Source organism: Vidua chalybeata, chromosome 6 (genome assembly GCF_026979565.1).
Source record: "Vidua chalybeata isolate OUT-0048 chromosome 6, bVidCha1 merged haplotype, whole genome shotgun sequence".
Classification (NCBI taxonomy): Eukaryota; Metazoa; Chordata; class Aves; order Passeriformes; family Viduidae; genus Vidua; species Vidua chalybeata.
This window is the reverse complement of record NC_071535.1, coordinates 21999386-22013659: the sequence shown is the minus strand read 5'-3', so window position 1 is coordinate 22013659 and position 14274 is coordinate 21999386. Positions and strand designations below refer to the sequence as shown.

Genomic DNA, 14274 nt, shown 5'->3' with positions numbered 1-14274 from the left:
AGATGTGTTTTACACAGAGTGAATAAACCCATGTTCCTTTCTGCATCCATCTCCACAAGGAAGTGACACATCACATCCTAGGCTTTGAGAGCAGACACGAGGGGCCACGTCAGAATGCCTGGTATTGAGGGTAGGTGAGCAGCAGGCCTGACCTCTGGGGAAGTGCAGATTACCTATTTGCAGAATAATGAAAGGATGTTTGATGCACAAAAGCTGGATTTGGGCTATCAAGTGCAAGCCTGAATGCCTAGCTCTCCACTGGGTCCCTCTTCAAGGAGGTGAGTGAACTGTTCCATGTTGCTAATGCAGTATCGGGGTGGGGTAAAGTGGAGGAACATTTGATTACTGGCAGGTTGTTGGGGTGAAGAGAGGAAAGCCCCAAGCAAGAGGTTGCACCATTTGCTTGTGGTGATGCAGGAGCAGGTGGGAGTATCCACATAGACACTGCTGCAGGCAGTAGTGGCTGACAGCCAGGAGGGCTGGGGATGGTATTTGTGAAGATGACCGTGCTGGGTTTAGGCTGCAGTGGGGACTTGGACAACTTGAGCTCCCTGCACTGAGGCCCCAGCTATGGTGTCTTTTGGAGCAAGGCTGGTGGTGTCTGGGCAGCACCATGGGAATATCTTTCTTACCCAGGCCAGCCAAGGAGCAGAGATACAGAGTCACAGAGAAATCCTGTGCCTGCAAATACTGAACCACACGGTTCCACCTGACTGGCAATTGGGAAGAGCCAATTAGCATATTTTAATGCAACTGATTAGTGCGTGGTCACGCAGCCTGGGTGGTGGATGATTTTTGAAGCAGATTTGAAATTATAAGCATGCAGACACCAAACCACAAGGGAGCTGGCATGGGGGAAAAACGATTTCCCAGCGTAGTAGCTGCGGCCTCAGTTTCTCAGCTATTCCCAATGGCAAGCTGCCTTCAAAGAGCCCTGAGAAGGTCCGGGGTGAGCACTTGAAAATTAAGAAATTAACTTTTTTAATTAACGGAACTGAGGTGGGTGGTGTGATGGTGGCTCAGCCTCTGCTGGAGCTCTTCTAGCTTCTCCTTTTGCAGAGCTTAAGTCCCACGGTCTCCTGTGGGAAGGGAGAAGCACCTCGCTTGGGGCCGGGGGTCCCTGCCAGGCAGTCCCTGTGGAGGGCACAGAGCCCTCCCCGGCGCAGGGGGCTGCGCTTGTGCGGCAGCCGCCTCTGCAGGATGTCGGGGGGCTGTGCGGGAGGTGCTGCCCCCTCATTCGGTCTCTGGGAGCGGGCTGTGGGGCAGACCGGCCTTCCCCGGCCGGGCTGGGGCTGGGGTTGGGTCTGCCTCAGCCCGGGGTGCTACCCGCAGCTCCCCCGCCCTCCGATGTGCGCACTGCAAGGAGCTGCTGCCGACAGGAGCTCCGTTTCCTTAGTTACGGCAGGCAGGAGATATTCCGGGAAGGAGGCAGGCAGAGCTAGGAAAAGCCGGCAGGTCTGGGGAGAGCCAGCCCTGCGCGGGGCCCGGGCTTCACCAGCCCCTTACACCGTGTCTGAACTGCCTGGGCTCCGTCTCCCGGGTGTCCGCCCGGTGCCCCGGAGTCCAGATCGAAGGAATGCCGGGCGCCTACGGCCGGGACTGGAGTCGCGCAGAACGGCTGCAGTGCCCTGCCTGGGGCAATCCAACCAGCACCGCGGGGAGAGCGTAGCTCCGACCTCCGCAGGTGTGAGCTTCCACCTCTGCCCAAGTGGGCTAACCCCCCACTTGTCCAGGGATGAGAAGAGATTCATTCCTGCTTTTGCAGCAAGAAAATAATGTAATGATTCTATCAGCCCTCCGAGGAAATAAGTAATTCTCTCCTAGAAGCAGTTTGCAGATAAGAAAGTCTAGGACTACATGCAGGAGTGTGCTATGCCATTTCATGCTTTTGCCTATTTCAAGCCTCATCTCTCAGGTTCTGTATCCAGGCCTGCACACAGTGCAGAGCCCCATGGAGCCCTGCACTGGCTCCCACCCTTGCACTAGAGAGGTCAGGGCTCTCTTCGATGTTTGCCTACAGGCAAACATTTGCCACGGGCAAATGCTGTGCTCACTACACCCCAGCTGGCCCACTCATCCTGGTGGGGAGCAGCCAGCATGGGGATATCCTGGCAGATATCCCTTTGGCATGTGCCATGCCAAGCTGGGCTGTCAGTATGGGACACAAACACAGTCTAGCTGTCTCCAGGGGCAGGGATCAATGACTAAAGGGTGTTTTCACTGCCTGACCCTTCAAGTTTGCCACTGGTCTGGGCAAATTGCAGTTTTCCAGTTTCACAAGCATCAGCTCCATAGGGGTATTCAAAGGCACATCTCCAGCTAAAGGCCACATCTTTGCTACTATTTAGCTCTGAAGCTCAGAGATACTGGTGCTGCCCAAGGGTAAACCAACAGCTTTTAAAAAAAACATAGACACAATAGCCTTTTTCTACAGATGTCATTCTAAGGAACAGTTAGTTGCACCATCTTGCTCAAAATGTGTCTAGACAAATTCAACCTGCGTCCCTAAGTCTGCCTGGAGAAATTCAGCATAAATATTAAAGCCATACATGATGGAAAAGAGAAATTACAATTGGGAAGTTCATACAGACAGCAGGATGCAGTGCTACAGTCCCAGATGCCAAACAGCTCCCTGTTCCTCATCCTCCTGCTACCTCTGGCTGCAGCTCCACATCTCTCCCACACTGCTGCAGGGTTATAAGCCATGCAGGAAGGAGGTTTTGTGCTCCTTCACACAGAGAGGTGGAGCTGAGCCACACATCACTCATGGTTCTCAGGCATGTGGAGGACTTAAAAACCATGAGCCCTTGTGAGACCGCACCTGTAAGGGTCTTCTTGGGCCAAAATCATGGCCTCTGAGATCCAGTATATAACAGAAAATGAAGGAGTTTTTCTCCCTTTTGGGTCTGCTCTGTACTTCCTTTTTTTGTTTATAATTCTATTCTATTCTATTCTATTCTATTCCAACTAGGCACAGTCTGGGCCAGAGGCAGGAAGAAACAAGTATCTCCAGGGAATGACTTACACACAGGCAAGGTTTGTCCAGCTTTGTGTGATCCCTGATGTCTTGGCAGGCCAAAGGAAGGGGGGAGGGTGTTCCTTTGGGACTGGGGCAGCTCACCAGCAGCAAGGTTGCCAGATCTGCTCAGAAGTCAACGTTTCCCAGCAGTGTTTGCCAATTTAAGTGATCAAACATGTTGGCTTCCAGTTCAGTAAGTCAGAGAAGCCATGGCTTCTTCTTCTTCATTGCTCAGAAGTAGGGGATCAAATATTTGGGACCCAGTGGCAGATCACAGTCATGAGGCATTCTAGAAAATCCCCATGATTTTTTTTCTTCCACAAGCTCCCATTACTAAGTTGGCATGGTGAACTCTGCTCTCTCCTGAGGTAGACAGTGTCTCCTGATGCACAGCAAGAGTCAAGGTCTCCAAGCCTCAGTGATGCTGTAGGACTGGCACTGCCTTGTCTGGAGTGAGAGGGCAAGCTGTGTGGCTTCTGCTCACCATACACACAGCCAAAGATAGCAGTGAAAGAGATTTGGAAATTTTTTTTTTTACTCAACTATCCCCTAAAGTTTTAGGCATGTGTTGATTGGGCTATGGTAGCTTCTGGTTGGAGATAAAGGTCTCATTTATATGAGACTCATTTACATGAAACGGAAGTTTTATCAAAAGACATCATGTTATAGCCCACCTGTTCACTGCACCATGCTCCAGCAGACCAGAAGTCAGCTGAGTGCTACCTCAGCCTTGGGGAGCCTAAAAAAAGAAAGACACTATAGGGGATGCCGGGCTTTCACCTCTTGGTTCCTCATGGTGTGTGAGCTGTGCCAGCCATTTCCACTAGCAGTATGAATGAAGATTCTTTGCTGGCAGCTGCTATATTATGTGCATCCCCTGATGCTTCTCCTGGTGATTTTCACAGCTGTGCTTGTGAGACTGGAAGGTCCTTTACTTAAATGGCTGGAGTTTAACCACTGGACTGTGCTTCTTCAGCACAACACAGATGAAATTAGCCAAAACAAACCAAAACATTCAGAGGATGCTGCAGAACAACACTATTTACTCAGCATCTGGAGAAGTCATAGATGTGAGACCCCCAGGTCCCCCATACGAGGTGGGAGCAATGAAGCACTTGGCACGTCAGTGAGACTTCTCTTCAGTAACATTCTGGTGACTTTCCCTGGTAGCCCACTTGCAGATGTGTCTCTGACCATCACTTGGGAACAGTGCTGGCCATGCAAGAGACCCAATACTGCAGCCCTGAGGGTGCTGCGGGTGGTTTCTCCAGCACAGAGTGCAATGCCTGCATTCTGAGGGATTGGAGAAATGGGGAGTAGGCTGGGATGCTTATGGAAAACAAGGTTCTCAGTGTCCCTTTACTCTTGGTGGGTCACGTTCCTCTCTCTCCTGCCGGTCGTTCCTGAAGAAGGCAGAGACCTTCTGCAGGAACACGACCCCTAGGAAGTGTCTTAGCTATCACCCCTGCTGCCACCTCTGCCAAGCATCTGAGCAATGCTTCATCAAGGGAAAAGGTTTTGCAAACGGTCTCAAACGAGGTCTCAAATGTGCCCACCCACCTGCCCCTACCACTGTGGGGCTGACCTCCCGTGTGCCCCACTGCCGTGGCTGATGGCCCCTGAGGCCCGTTCCGCTCGCCCGCGGGGCACACGCCGGGCAGCCATCCCGAGGAGCCCGAGCGCCGCGGAAGCTGCTCGGAGCGGCGGATGCGGCGGGCACAGCCCCACACCCAGAAATAGCCTGAGACGCGCAGACCCCGCACCCAGGCGTTCCGCCGGCAGCTCCCCGCCCGCTCCCCGCTCCGAGCGCCGGGGCCGCCGCCTCGCCCCCTCCTCCCCGCACGGATGCCACGGGGCGCACGGTAGGCAGAGCGGCGGGGGCTGCCCGACCCCGTCTCGGGCCGGGAAGCGGGTCCCGGAGCTCCGGCGGCGCAGGCCCCGGGGCCCAGCACGGGTGTGGCGGGGGGAGCAGCCCGAGCACCGCAGCCCGCGGACCGCGGCCTCTCCGCCGCAGCGGGGCGGGCGGGGGGCGGGGCGGCGGCGGCCCCGGCCCCTTCCCCTGCCGGTGCCGGGCCCGGGCCGCTGCCGGGCAGCCCGAGGCGACCGCGGGGAGGGGAGGAGGGAGGCGGCGGGTGCAGGGCCCGGAGCGAGCGGGGCCGGGACCCCCCAGCAGGTCAGTGCGGGGCGGGAGGCGGCGGCAGGACGGGAGCCGCGGTCCGGGCTGCGGGGCTCGGCGGGCAGCGGGGCTCCGACGAGTGGGACTGGGGCGCCTCTGGGGTGCAGGACGGACCCGGGGCCGCGACCGGCGGTGCGGTGGTTGGGGTGGGGAGGAAGCGTGCGTGGGACTGACCCGGGCCTGCCCACGCCGAGCTGCGCCTGCCGGGTGCCACTGCGGCGGGGGATGCTCCCTGGGCGGGTAAGCCAGCATCTCCTCGGGCAGCCCTGGGACAGCTCGCCCAGGCCGTTCTGCGGGTCCGGGAGGCACAGACGGGTTTGGGTCAGTGTTGTGGTGGACTTCTGGGTATTTGTCTCTGTTTAGACACTGCCCGCCTTTATCTTGGACCACGTACCAAAATGTTTGTAACTAAATGCTTGTGTCTGCCTGCCTGATGGGTGGCTGAGGCCCAGCAGGGCACAGAGGCTTCCCTGGGCTGCTGGAGCAAGTTGTTGGCAGAAACAGGGAGCGAGCCCCAGCCCCTCAGTGTCCCTCTCCCGATGTACTGGCCTACGCCACTGGCCTGTGATGGGAGGTAAAATGTCACCCCACCACTGTGTCATGTTGTGGCTTGTGCTTGTCCCCACGTCATCCTGGCCACAGAATTCTCCTTCTGGGAGCTATACCTGAGGGTGTTAGATATGCTTTGTGCTGGCAGGGGAAAAGAGGAGGAACCTCTCCGCGTTTTTCCCTCCAGTTCTGTTATACTGATGATTTTGAGAAGGCTGGTAGGTCAGGGCAGTCTAATGCTCTGGCCAAGCTGCTCTCCCCCAGTTGTCAACTTCATCCAGATTTGTCCATGTATGAAGGTCCTGCCTTCTTCCTTGCTTGTTTCCCCATTCTCACTAGCAGCACAGTGGGTTTGCTATTCAGAAACCTCCTGAACAGAAGGAGTGTTTTCCAGGAGAATGAGAGAGAGACCTTTGTCTGGCTGACAGATGTTATTTCTGCATGAACATGCTTTTCCTTTTAATTGTTTAGCCACCATCTCCAGGACTGAGGTACATGCCAGCATTTTCCCCTTCCAGAGAGTTCACAGGGGAGTAGAGTGTGAAGGGAAAACTGGATAGGGAAATAAGGTATGAGAAAGCACTTTGCCTCATGTGGAGATTTACAATTCTGTAGAACTGGTCAGGCTGCCTGTCTGAGCAGAAGAGAGGCAGCAAAATATGCCATCTGGGAGAAAAGGTGCTGTTGTAGTGGTTTGCAGTATTTATTAGGAGGGGAGAGGGGACCAAATAGGAAAAATAGGAAGCAGAAAGAATGACCAATACCAGACCAGAGCCGTGGCCTTGCTGCCTTCCCTGCTGCCTTGCAAAGTGGTGGTCAAGGCTGGGCAACAGATGGAGAGGGAAGCAGAAGCAGCTCCTTCAGGAAGGATTTGTCAAAAGTGTCCTGGCGAAGAGCCACTGGCAAACAAATAAGTCATAAATAAAAGCAGGGAGGCCACCAGCACCCCTGCAGCCTCTGACTCCATTGCACATATGGGCTTTTCTGGCTTCCCTGTGAGCCTAAACCTCTGCCTTCTTCCCGTGGCTCCATCCTGGCTCCTGAAACTCCATTCCAAGCTCCTTTTAAATTTTTTTTTTTAATTTTTAAATTCTATTTTATGATAACATTTTAATTGCTCTGTAACGACTCTCTTCTTCAACGCTTTCCCTGAGGTTAACCATTTCATCTCTGGTTTGGTGGCTGCTGACAATGGTAAGCATAGGGTGATCCTACAGAAATAGCAGTGCCTGCTGGGGATGCTGATCAGGGGTGTGTGTGGGCCCTTGCAGGTAAATACTGTCCTCTTTCCATGCAGAGCCTTCTGGCCCATGGGAACATGAGGCAGATTTCAGCACAGCTTCAGAGCCTGCATCTGCACAGTTGTAAAAGGATGAGTGTCTCTGCTTTAAAATATTCCTTGCAGGAAATACTCTTATCTTAAGAGACCTCGAGAACTTTCTGAAAACACAAAGAAGAGGGAGAAATGTTTCTAACACTCACAAGTGAATTCAATTGATATTAAACTAATCAATCACCTAAGCTGCTTGGCAAACATCAGTGTGCTGTGCAAATGCTGACTCCTCCATGAGTCCTACAAACAGCAAAGCCTTATGCTGTTGCCACTCCTGTGTTTCTTACTTACTTTAGTTGCTGTAAATATATTTTGTGTACTTAGCCCTAAGATTGAAGAAATTGTTGAATTGCTGATGCACTGTGCTCAGAGCAAAAGCGGGTTTGCTTTCAAATTATTTCAGGAGAAGCAGCTCCAGTCCTAATTTCCTTCAGCTATGGCTTGAACACATCCAGTTCCTAACCAGCTGTCACAAGAGAACCTAGAGCTTTAAAAGATCCTGCTTGGCATCTACCTGCACTTTAAGGTGCCTAAATATCCTTTCAAAGCTTGTTTGAAGTTACTGCTTCAAATGTGTCTGAGACTAGTAATTAGGTTGTGATCACACCTTGGTATTAGGTGGGGACAATGTCAACAGTTTGCTCGCACTATTACTGCAACAATGGGACAGACAGAGAGCTGTGCACAGCCCTTCCCATCACCCGGGGCACTATTGTTGCTGGTTAATGGGTGAGAAAGGGCACAGCAAGTCCCCCTGGATCTCTCTGCAGAGTATCTTGGAGAGGGGCACAGACTTACCTCTGCCAACCTGCTGCCCTGCATTAACACCATTGTATAGAAGCATTTCAACACTGGAATCAATTGTTTAGTTTCAAGCAGAGTCCCCGTGAGAAGCTGGGGTTACCATTTTGACCAAGGAGGGGCTCCTTGCAGTCATAGTTTGATCTTAAATAAAGATGTGTTTAAAATGCAGTACTGGAGCTGGGAGATTCAGTGCTCCTGTTCAGTGGGAACTGTGTGAAAACTTTGGGTGACCTGTTCCCCCCCTCCCCAGCACCAGTCTTGTGTCTTGTCATCTGCAGATTGGTGAGTGAACAGAGAGGAATGCAGGATCTGAACAAAGACAAGCTCCACTGCACCTCCAAATGCTAAAAGGCAGCTTGTGAGAGGTGGAAAAATATGTAATCATGTAATTTTGAGTTTCTTAAACAGAGATAGGAAAGTGCTTTGGCCCTGCTTCACTGGAAAACACTTTGTTATTATCTGGGAGTCGGTGGTAGGAGGCAGCTAGGGCAGGAGGTGATGGAGATTGAGGCAATGAGCCCCTTAATGTGCTGTGTTGGATGGGCAAGGGGAGACCAAAATTCAGAGAAGCTGGGGGTGTGGGAGTTAGGGCAAACAACAGTTTTGGAAATGTAGCTGGGGAGTGGCTCCCAGCTGTTGCCCAAAGTGAGCCTGTGGTATCCTGGGGCAAGGTCTGGGGCCTCTGCATTGGCCAAGCCAAGGTGGCCCTGTCAGAGGAATCCTCTTACCCATGCAGCAAGGTGGTCCACACTAAGATGACACACCAGGGAAGTGGCACAGACTGTGGTGCTGAGATGGTGTGAGGGCTGGCAAGCTGGAGAGTGGCTCTTGAGGCATGAGAGTGGCTAGCCATGGACCACAAGGACCTGTGCAGCTAGCATCCCAGCCAGGACTGGGACAGCCTCTAGTAACATGGGGTTTGGGACACACCTGGCTGGAGGATCTGGTTCCAGTATCAGGCTGGGATGGTATTCTTGGTGTGGCTGTGGTTTGGAGCAGAATGTACATATTTTGAGATATTCAAAACCTGCCTGGACTCGGCCCTGAGGAACCTCTTCTAGCTCGCACTACTTTGAGAAGGGAGGCAGGACTACATGACCTCCCTTCAGCCTCAGTGCTTCTGAGCTTATTTGTCCTGTCTTCTGACAAATTCAGTTACTGTGGGGTAATCCTCAATGCAGCATTAGACAAATGACCAGAAGCTGAAGTTTGCCTAGCTTCCCTTTGTCCAGCATTCTGGAGGTTTCTGCAAGACTAGGAGACTGCCAGGGCTTGCAGGCTCCAGGCTGAGGACATGCACTGTTTGTGTTTCTGGGCTGCTTTTCTCAGAGAGGGCAGAACTATGTGGAAGTATAATGGCAAAGAGGACAGAAAAATGAACCAAACTTCATAGACTTCAGAGCAAACTTGGTCTGTGCCTTGTTTCACTCTTGACCTGCTGCTGAATAGAATGGATGAATTAAAGTCAGGACTTAAGTTAATGATCAGAAAGCCATGACCTAAGTACCTGTTTTTAATCACTTCTGCTCTTTTTCTAAGGACAAGTTGATTCTCACTGATGAGCATGATGTGATCCTTAGGGCTGAGCAGGAGGCTGCACCGTGCTTGAGTGGGTTTGTAGCTAACACATGGGTTTTTAGATACTTAATGTCTATATTTCTTGTATTACAAAATGGTGAGTGATGCATTTCTTACTAGATATCACTTAATTATTTATTATAAATTTGGTCCAGCTGTATTTCAATGAAAAATGCAGTCCAATTGAAAATGTAGAAAGTGAGCATTTAAAAGGTGGTTTCTACTTGGTTAAATAAAACTGCTTAAAATGTATGAGTCCACAAAAGAAAAGAGAATAAGTTTATGAAGACATTATTTATATTGGTAATAAATTAACAATACTACACTGCTATACTATATTGTATTATTATAATACTGTATCATAGGAACAAAATTTTATTATAGGAGATAAAAATATAGCCAGTGATATAATCTGATTATTTTTGACATTTAAGAATTCAGTACTAATATAGATTACCCTCTCACAGTTCATCTTCATTAGGCTTTGAAAGGGAACCAGGCTTTCCTGCATTAGCCTGCAGTAATTTTTCAGAAGTTTTACTAAACTAATCCATGTACTAAGTTAATGGAAACATTTTTCCCCTCTATTTTCAAGGAAGGTTGCAGCTGTCAGAGCCACTTTTGCAGTTCATCAGGCTTTATCTCCAGGTTCTCAGCCACTGAGCAGATCTAGCAGCAAGGACATACTGCATGAATTTCTAGTGACTTATTTTTCACTGATGAGAGGGATCTGAGGCATGTAGATTTAAAGAACTTCCAGTTTTAAACTGGCTGTCTTTTTAATTTAAACTGTTTTTAGTTCAGACAAAATCTGATTACTTTTCAGTCAGGTGTATGTTTCCAAGAGTCATAATTATTTTATTAATTCTGGTTCCAAGTCCTCTTTATTGCTTTTTCCTTTCATATTACTGCTGCTAACCTTCTCATCTAGCAGTTTCACTTGATTTTTCTGTTGGGAAGTTTTTGTCAAGCTTAATTTTCTTTATACAAGTTTTTAGTTTCTTAAGTTTTCTTCCATAAAATTTAATCAGTTTCTTCCTTCTTTAAAAATAAACCCCAAACAAAGGGAATATTAATAATAATTGTGATGATGGCTGTGTAACCTCCTGAGAATTATGCATTTTAAAGACTTTGATGTTTTGTTCAGTCATTTCAGGAGTCGGAGGATAGATGGCTTTGCAGATACAGTCCTCCGATAGCCTAAACATTGGGCTGGAAAAAGCTAGCTGAGGAAAACTTTAGTAACTGAGAGAAACTATGACCATGCCCTAGGTCTTGTCTTAGGTACATACATGCACTTTGATGATTATAGCTTTATGTCTGCTCCAGGTTTTAGGATTCCTTCATCCTGGCAGCTGAGTCTGAAGGACCAGCTGTTTATTTGGACAGTCCCTGCACAGAGTTAAACTTGAGTGGTTTCATTCCCTCCATTATGAGAAGGTGAATTTCCAGCCCTCCTAAAAGGCATGTTGCAGTTTGTTTCAGCAGAGAAGAGATGTCACTCCACATTTATTTGGACCTTGTTTTTTAGCTTTCTGGGGGTGGTTTTGGGGTTCTTTTTAGTTTTGTTTGTTTGTTTGGGGATTTTGTTGTATGTTTGTTTTGTTTTTTGTTTTTTTTTTTTTTTAGTAGGGGGTTGGTTTTGGGTTTTGTTGTTGTTTTGGGTTTTGTTTGTTTTGGTTTTGTTTTATGGAAAATACCCTGGAGGCAGCATAAATTTCTGTATATGTGTAACCTTAAAAGTCCAAGCTGGGAGCAATACTCAGGGGTATCCATCCACTTCCCTAGTTGCCCGTGGGAGTCCTCTGTGCCAGTGCTGTGTCCTCTCCATCCCCTGGGGCTGGAGAAGAGCTGCACAGGCATTTGATGGGACCCTGCTGACCCTTGGCTCCAGTCCTGCTCTTGGTGCTGCAGGCTGGTGTACTCCCTGAACACTCTGAGGAAAGCTCTCTGTTCCTCAGAGCTCACCTTGTTTGAGAAGTAGAAAGCAGGGAGAGTGTTTGTTCCAGCAGATATCTCCCCCTGGTTGAACAGAGCTAAGCTGGGTAGCTGGGTTTTGTGGCCATGCCCTGTGCGTGGCCAGCCTGGTGCTCTGCACAGCAGCAGCAGCACTGTTGGAGCTCTTGGGGTCAGTCTGGTCCTGCAGCTCATTTAGCACGGGGTCTCTCTGTGACATGGTGAGCATTAGGAGCCTTTCCAGTGTTCTCCTGTGGCTCCTCACACCTGGCTTTTGTTACTTCTTGGTCCCCTCCCTCCAGCATGACATTCATGTGCCCTGTGACAGAGCTGTGCTGCCAGGAGAAGCATGGAAAGCAGCTGGGCAGGGTTTGGAGACCAGTGTGTCCTGCAGATATCAGTGTATACTCAGGGAAAGAGCAACAGTGTGGGATTCAGCTTCACTTAAATGTTGGTGCCTACTGCTCTGGGCTGCCTGTTCAGAGCCCTGCTCACCCTCCCAGAGCTGTGGTTGGCACAAGGACGTTGGGATGAGCCAGAACCTCCATAGTATCTGTGGTTGTACAGATTTTTGTCTCTAGTGAGTGCAGGTGTGCTGCTGGCAATAGTGGAGCAGAGGGGTATTTTGCTGCAGGATGTGTTCACGCTTTACTGGAAGTGCTGGTTGCCCCAGGGAGGTGGCAGCTGTGCTGACGTCTCATGCATTTGCACCTTGCATTTTCCCAAATTGGCTGGAGGTGTTTCCAGGTGGGGAGATGCTTCCCAGAGTGGGGACAGCAGCTATGAAGCACAGTGAGCACAAAACTGCCCCTTATGTCAGTCACATAGTTGATGAGGAGGTAGAGACCCTCACTAATTTAGTAAATACCTTGCTGGTAGAGCAAAGGCTGAATGTGAGATCAGGTTCTCAGGGTGCTCAGTGCAGAGCCCCAGTATACAGTGACAAGTTGGGATATGCTGGGTGGAGATGCAGGAAGGGAGAACAGCATATACAAAGCCAGGCATAAAGCAGGGACCTTGTCTGGGACTGGGCTAGGATACCCAGCCATTTCACAAACATCTCAATTTCAATGCTGCATCCCAGACATCTCTTCCAAAATGGACACAGAGCCTGTCTGATTCCTAATTGTGACAGGGCCTCAATACCTGCTGGGCTGTGGAGAGGCTTGCAGTGGCTCTTGCTGGGACACTGATCCCTGCAGGGTGGGGGGATCAGAGAGAAAGATACCATCCTGCTGACACTGGGTCCCCAAGTCTCTTCAGCCAGCTGTATTCCTAGTGCTGGCTCTGCTGTAGCCAAACCACCCTGGAGGGACAACAAGGCATGAACTTGGGGAGGTTTGTTTTGTGGCAATCTTCTGCAGTGCCTCATGTTTAATTTCCCATGCTGTTCTGGTTCATGTGAGCAGTGTTTATGTGGAGGGATGGGGGTGGCTGCCTGAGGACCCTGTGCTGCTGGCAGAGGGGCTGCCAGCCCTTCCCTGAGCTGCCTGTGTGGCCCTGTGTGCAGGGAAAGTAGGCTCATGAAGAGAAGCCAGGGACAATCTCTCTGCCTTCCCTGATCCTAGACAGCCTTTTCCCAAGGCTGAATTGATCATGAAGCATCTCTGATGGTGCCTTTTGGATGCAGCCTGTTTGAAAGGATGTGGCCCCCCAAGCAAACCTGCCAGGCTGGGCTGGCAGCCCCTACGCAGTGTTGTGTTGTGTGCTCTTGCAGCGGAAAAAGCTTTCAGGTTGCTCTGTGACCACCCCGCTGCCAAATCTGCCATCTGTCTCACATCCTCTGGGCGATGCTGTGCCTCCCAGCCCACGACTTCTCCTCTCCCAATGCCTTGTCCCTTTCCCAGCCTGGCTGCTGTACATGTCCAGATGTGACACTTCCTTCTCTGCCTGAAGGGGGAAAAAAATGTCTTTGTTTTTCTCCATCATGTCCGTCACTCCCAACACCCCTTGCGCTGGTGTGGGCAGCTGCTGGCCAGTGGGCATAGGCAGAACAGGGTAGGACAGCAGTGCAGTGGGTGCAGGCTGTGCCAGCCTGCAGCACTGGCACAACAGAGTCTGTTTGCTGAGCATCTGTGTCCCATTCATCCCCTGTGCTGGGCCACCTGCCTCTGATAGGTGTGAACTGGGGGGGATCATGAACCCCAGTTCTTGTCCCAAAAGTCCTATGATTTCTTTCTTACCTCTGGTGCTCCAGGGCCATTTGACTCCCCAGATCCTTTCCATAGAGGAGATGAGAGCACGCTGGTAGGTATGATGGGCTGTCTGCTCTGCTCTGCTTGGCTCTGCTGTGCCCTGCAGCAGGTACATGACTGTAGCTGTGCTTGGGTGTTGTGGGCAAGGGGAATTCCTGGGCATGATGCAAGTTATGGGGACAAGTCTTGTCACCATATGTGAACACCTGTCTCACTGGAAGGAGGTTGAAACAGTCGTGCTTTGCAGAGCCATATATCTGCAGCTCCACATGTGCCTGGGAGAGCTGCCTTCCTTTCTGCCTGCAGCAGCAGCTTTTCTCTCATCTCTCTCAAAAGCTGTGTGGGCTGCAGAGACGACTGGATGAGTGCCCCAGCGACCGGAGGAGAGTGACTACCTGCTCCCTCCACTTCCCCAGGATTACCCTGCATGGTGTACACCATCAAAAGCTTTCCCTTCCCTTTGATGCACTCTTGACTCAAACCAGTGTGCTGAGTGCTAATCCCTCTGGCATAGTTGGATGCAATAAGCATGGCTGGATGTGACTGGTACAGAGGCTGCTAGGGCCATCCCCACTTGTGCAACCCACTGCTGCCAGCTCCCATGCTCCCAGGGCAGTGTGATTCATCCCAGTCACATGATGTCACCCAAATCTGCTTGGAAGCT

General features: G+C 50.8%; 1 protein-coding gene across 3 annotated transcripts in view; it reads left to right on the top strand.

Annotated features, from left to right (window-relative positions):
* The first annotated feature begins 4740 nt into the window (after positions 1–4740).
* The window catches only part of TMEM63C (transmembrane protein 63C), a 31326-nt gene continuing 21792 nt past the window's right edge, over positions 4741–14274 (top strand). Inside the window, exon 1 of one of the 3 annotated variants that reach the window (XM_053946443.1) lies at positions 4741–4881. The gene's annotated coding sequence lies outside the window, so the exon portion shown is untranslated. Of the gene's footprint in view, positions 4882–5071; positions 5193–7583; positions 7604–14274 lie in introns of those variants that run through there. The other 2 variants (XM_053946442.1, XM_053946445.1) reach the window with 2 other exon arrangements.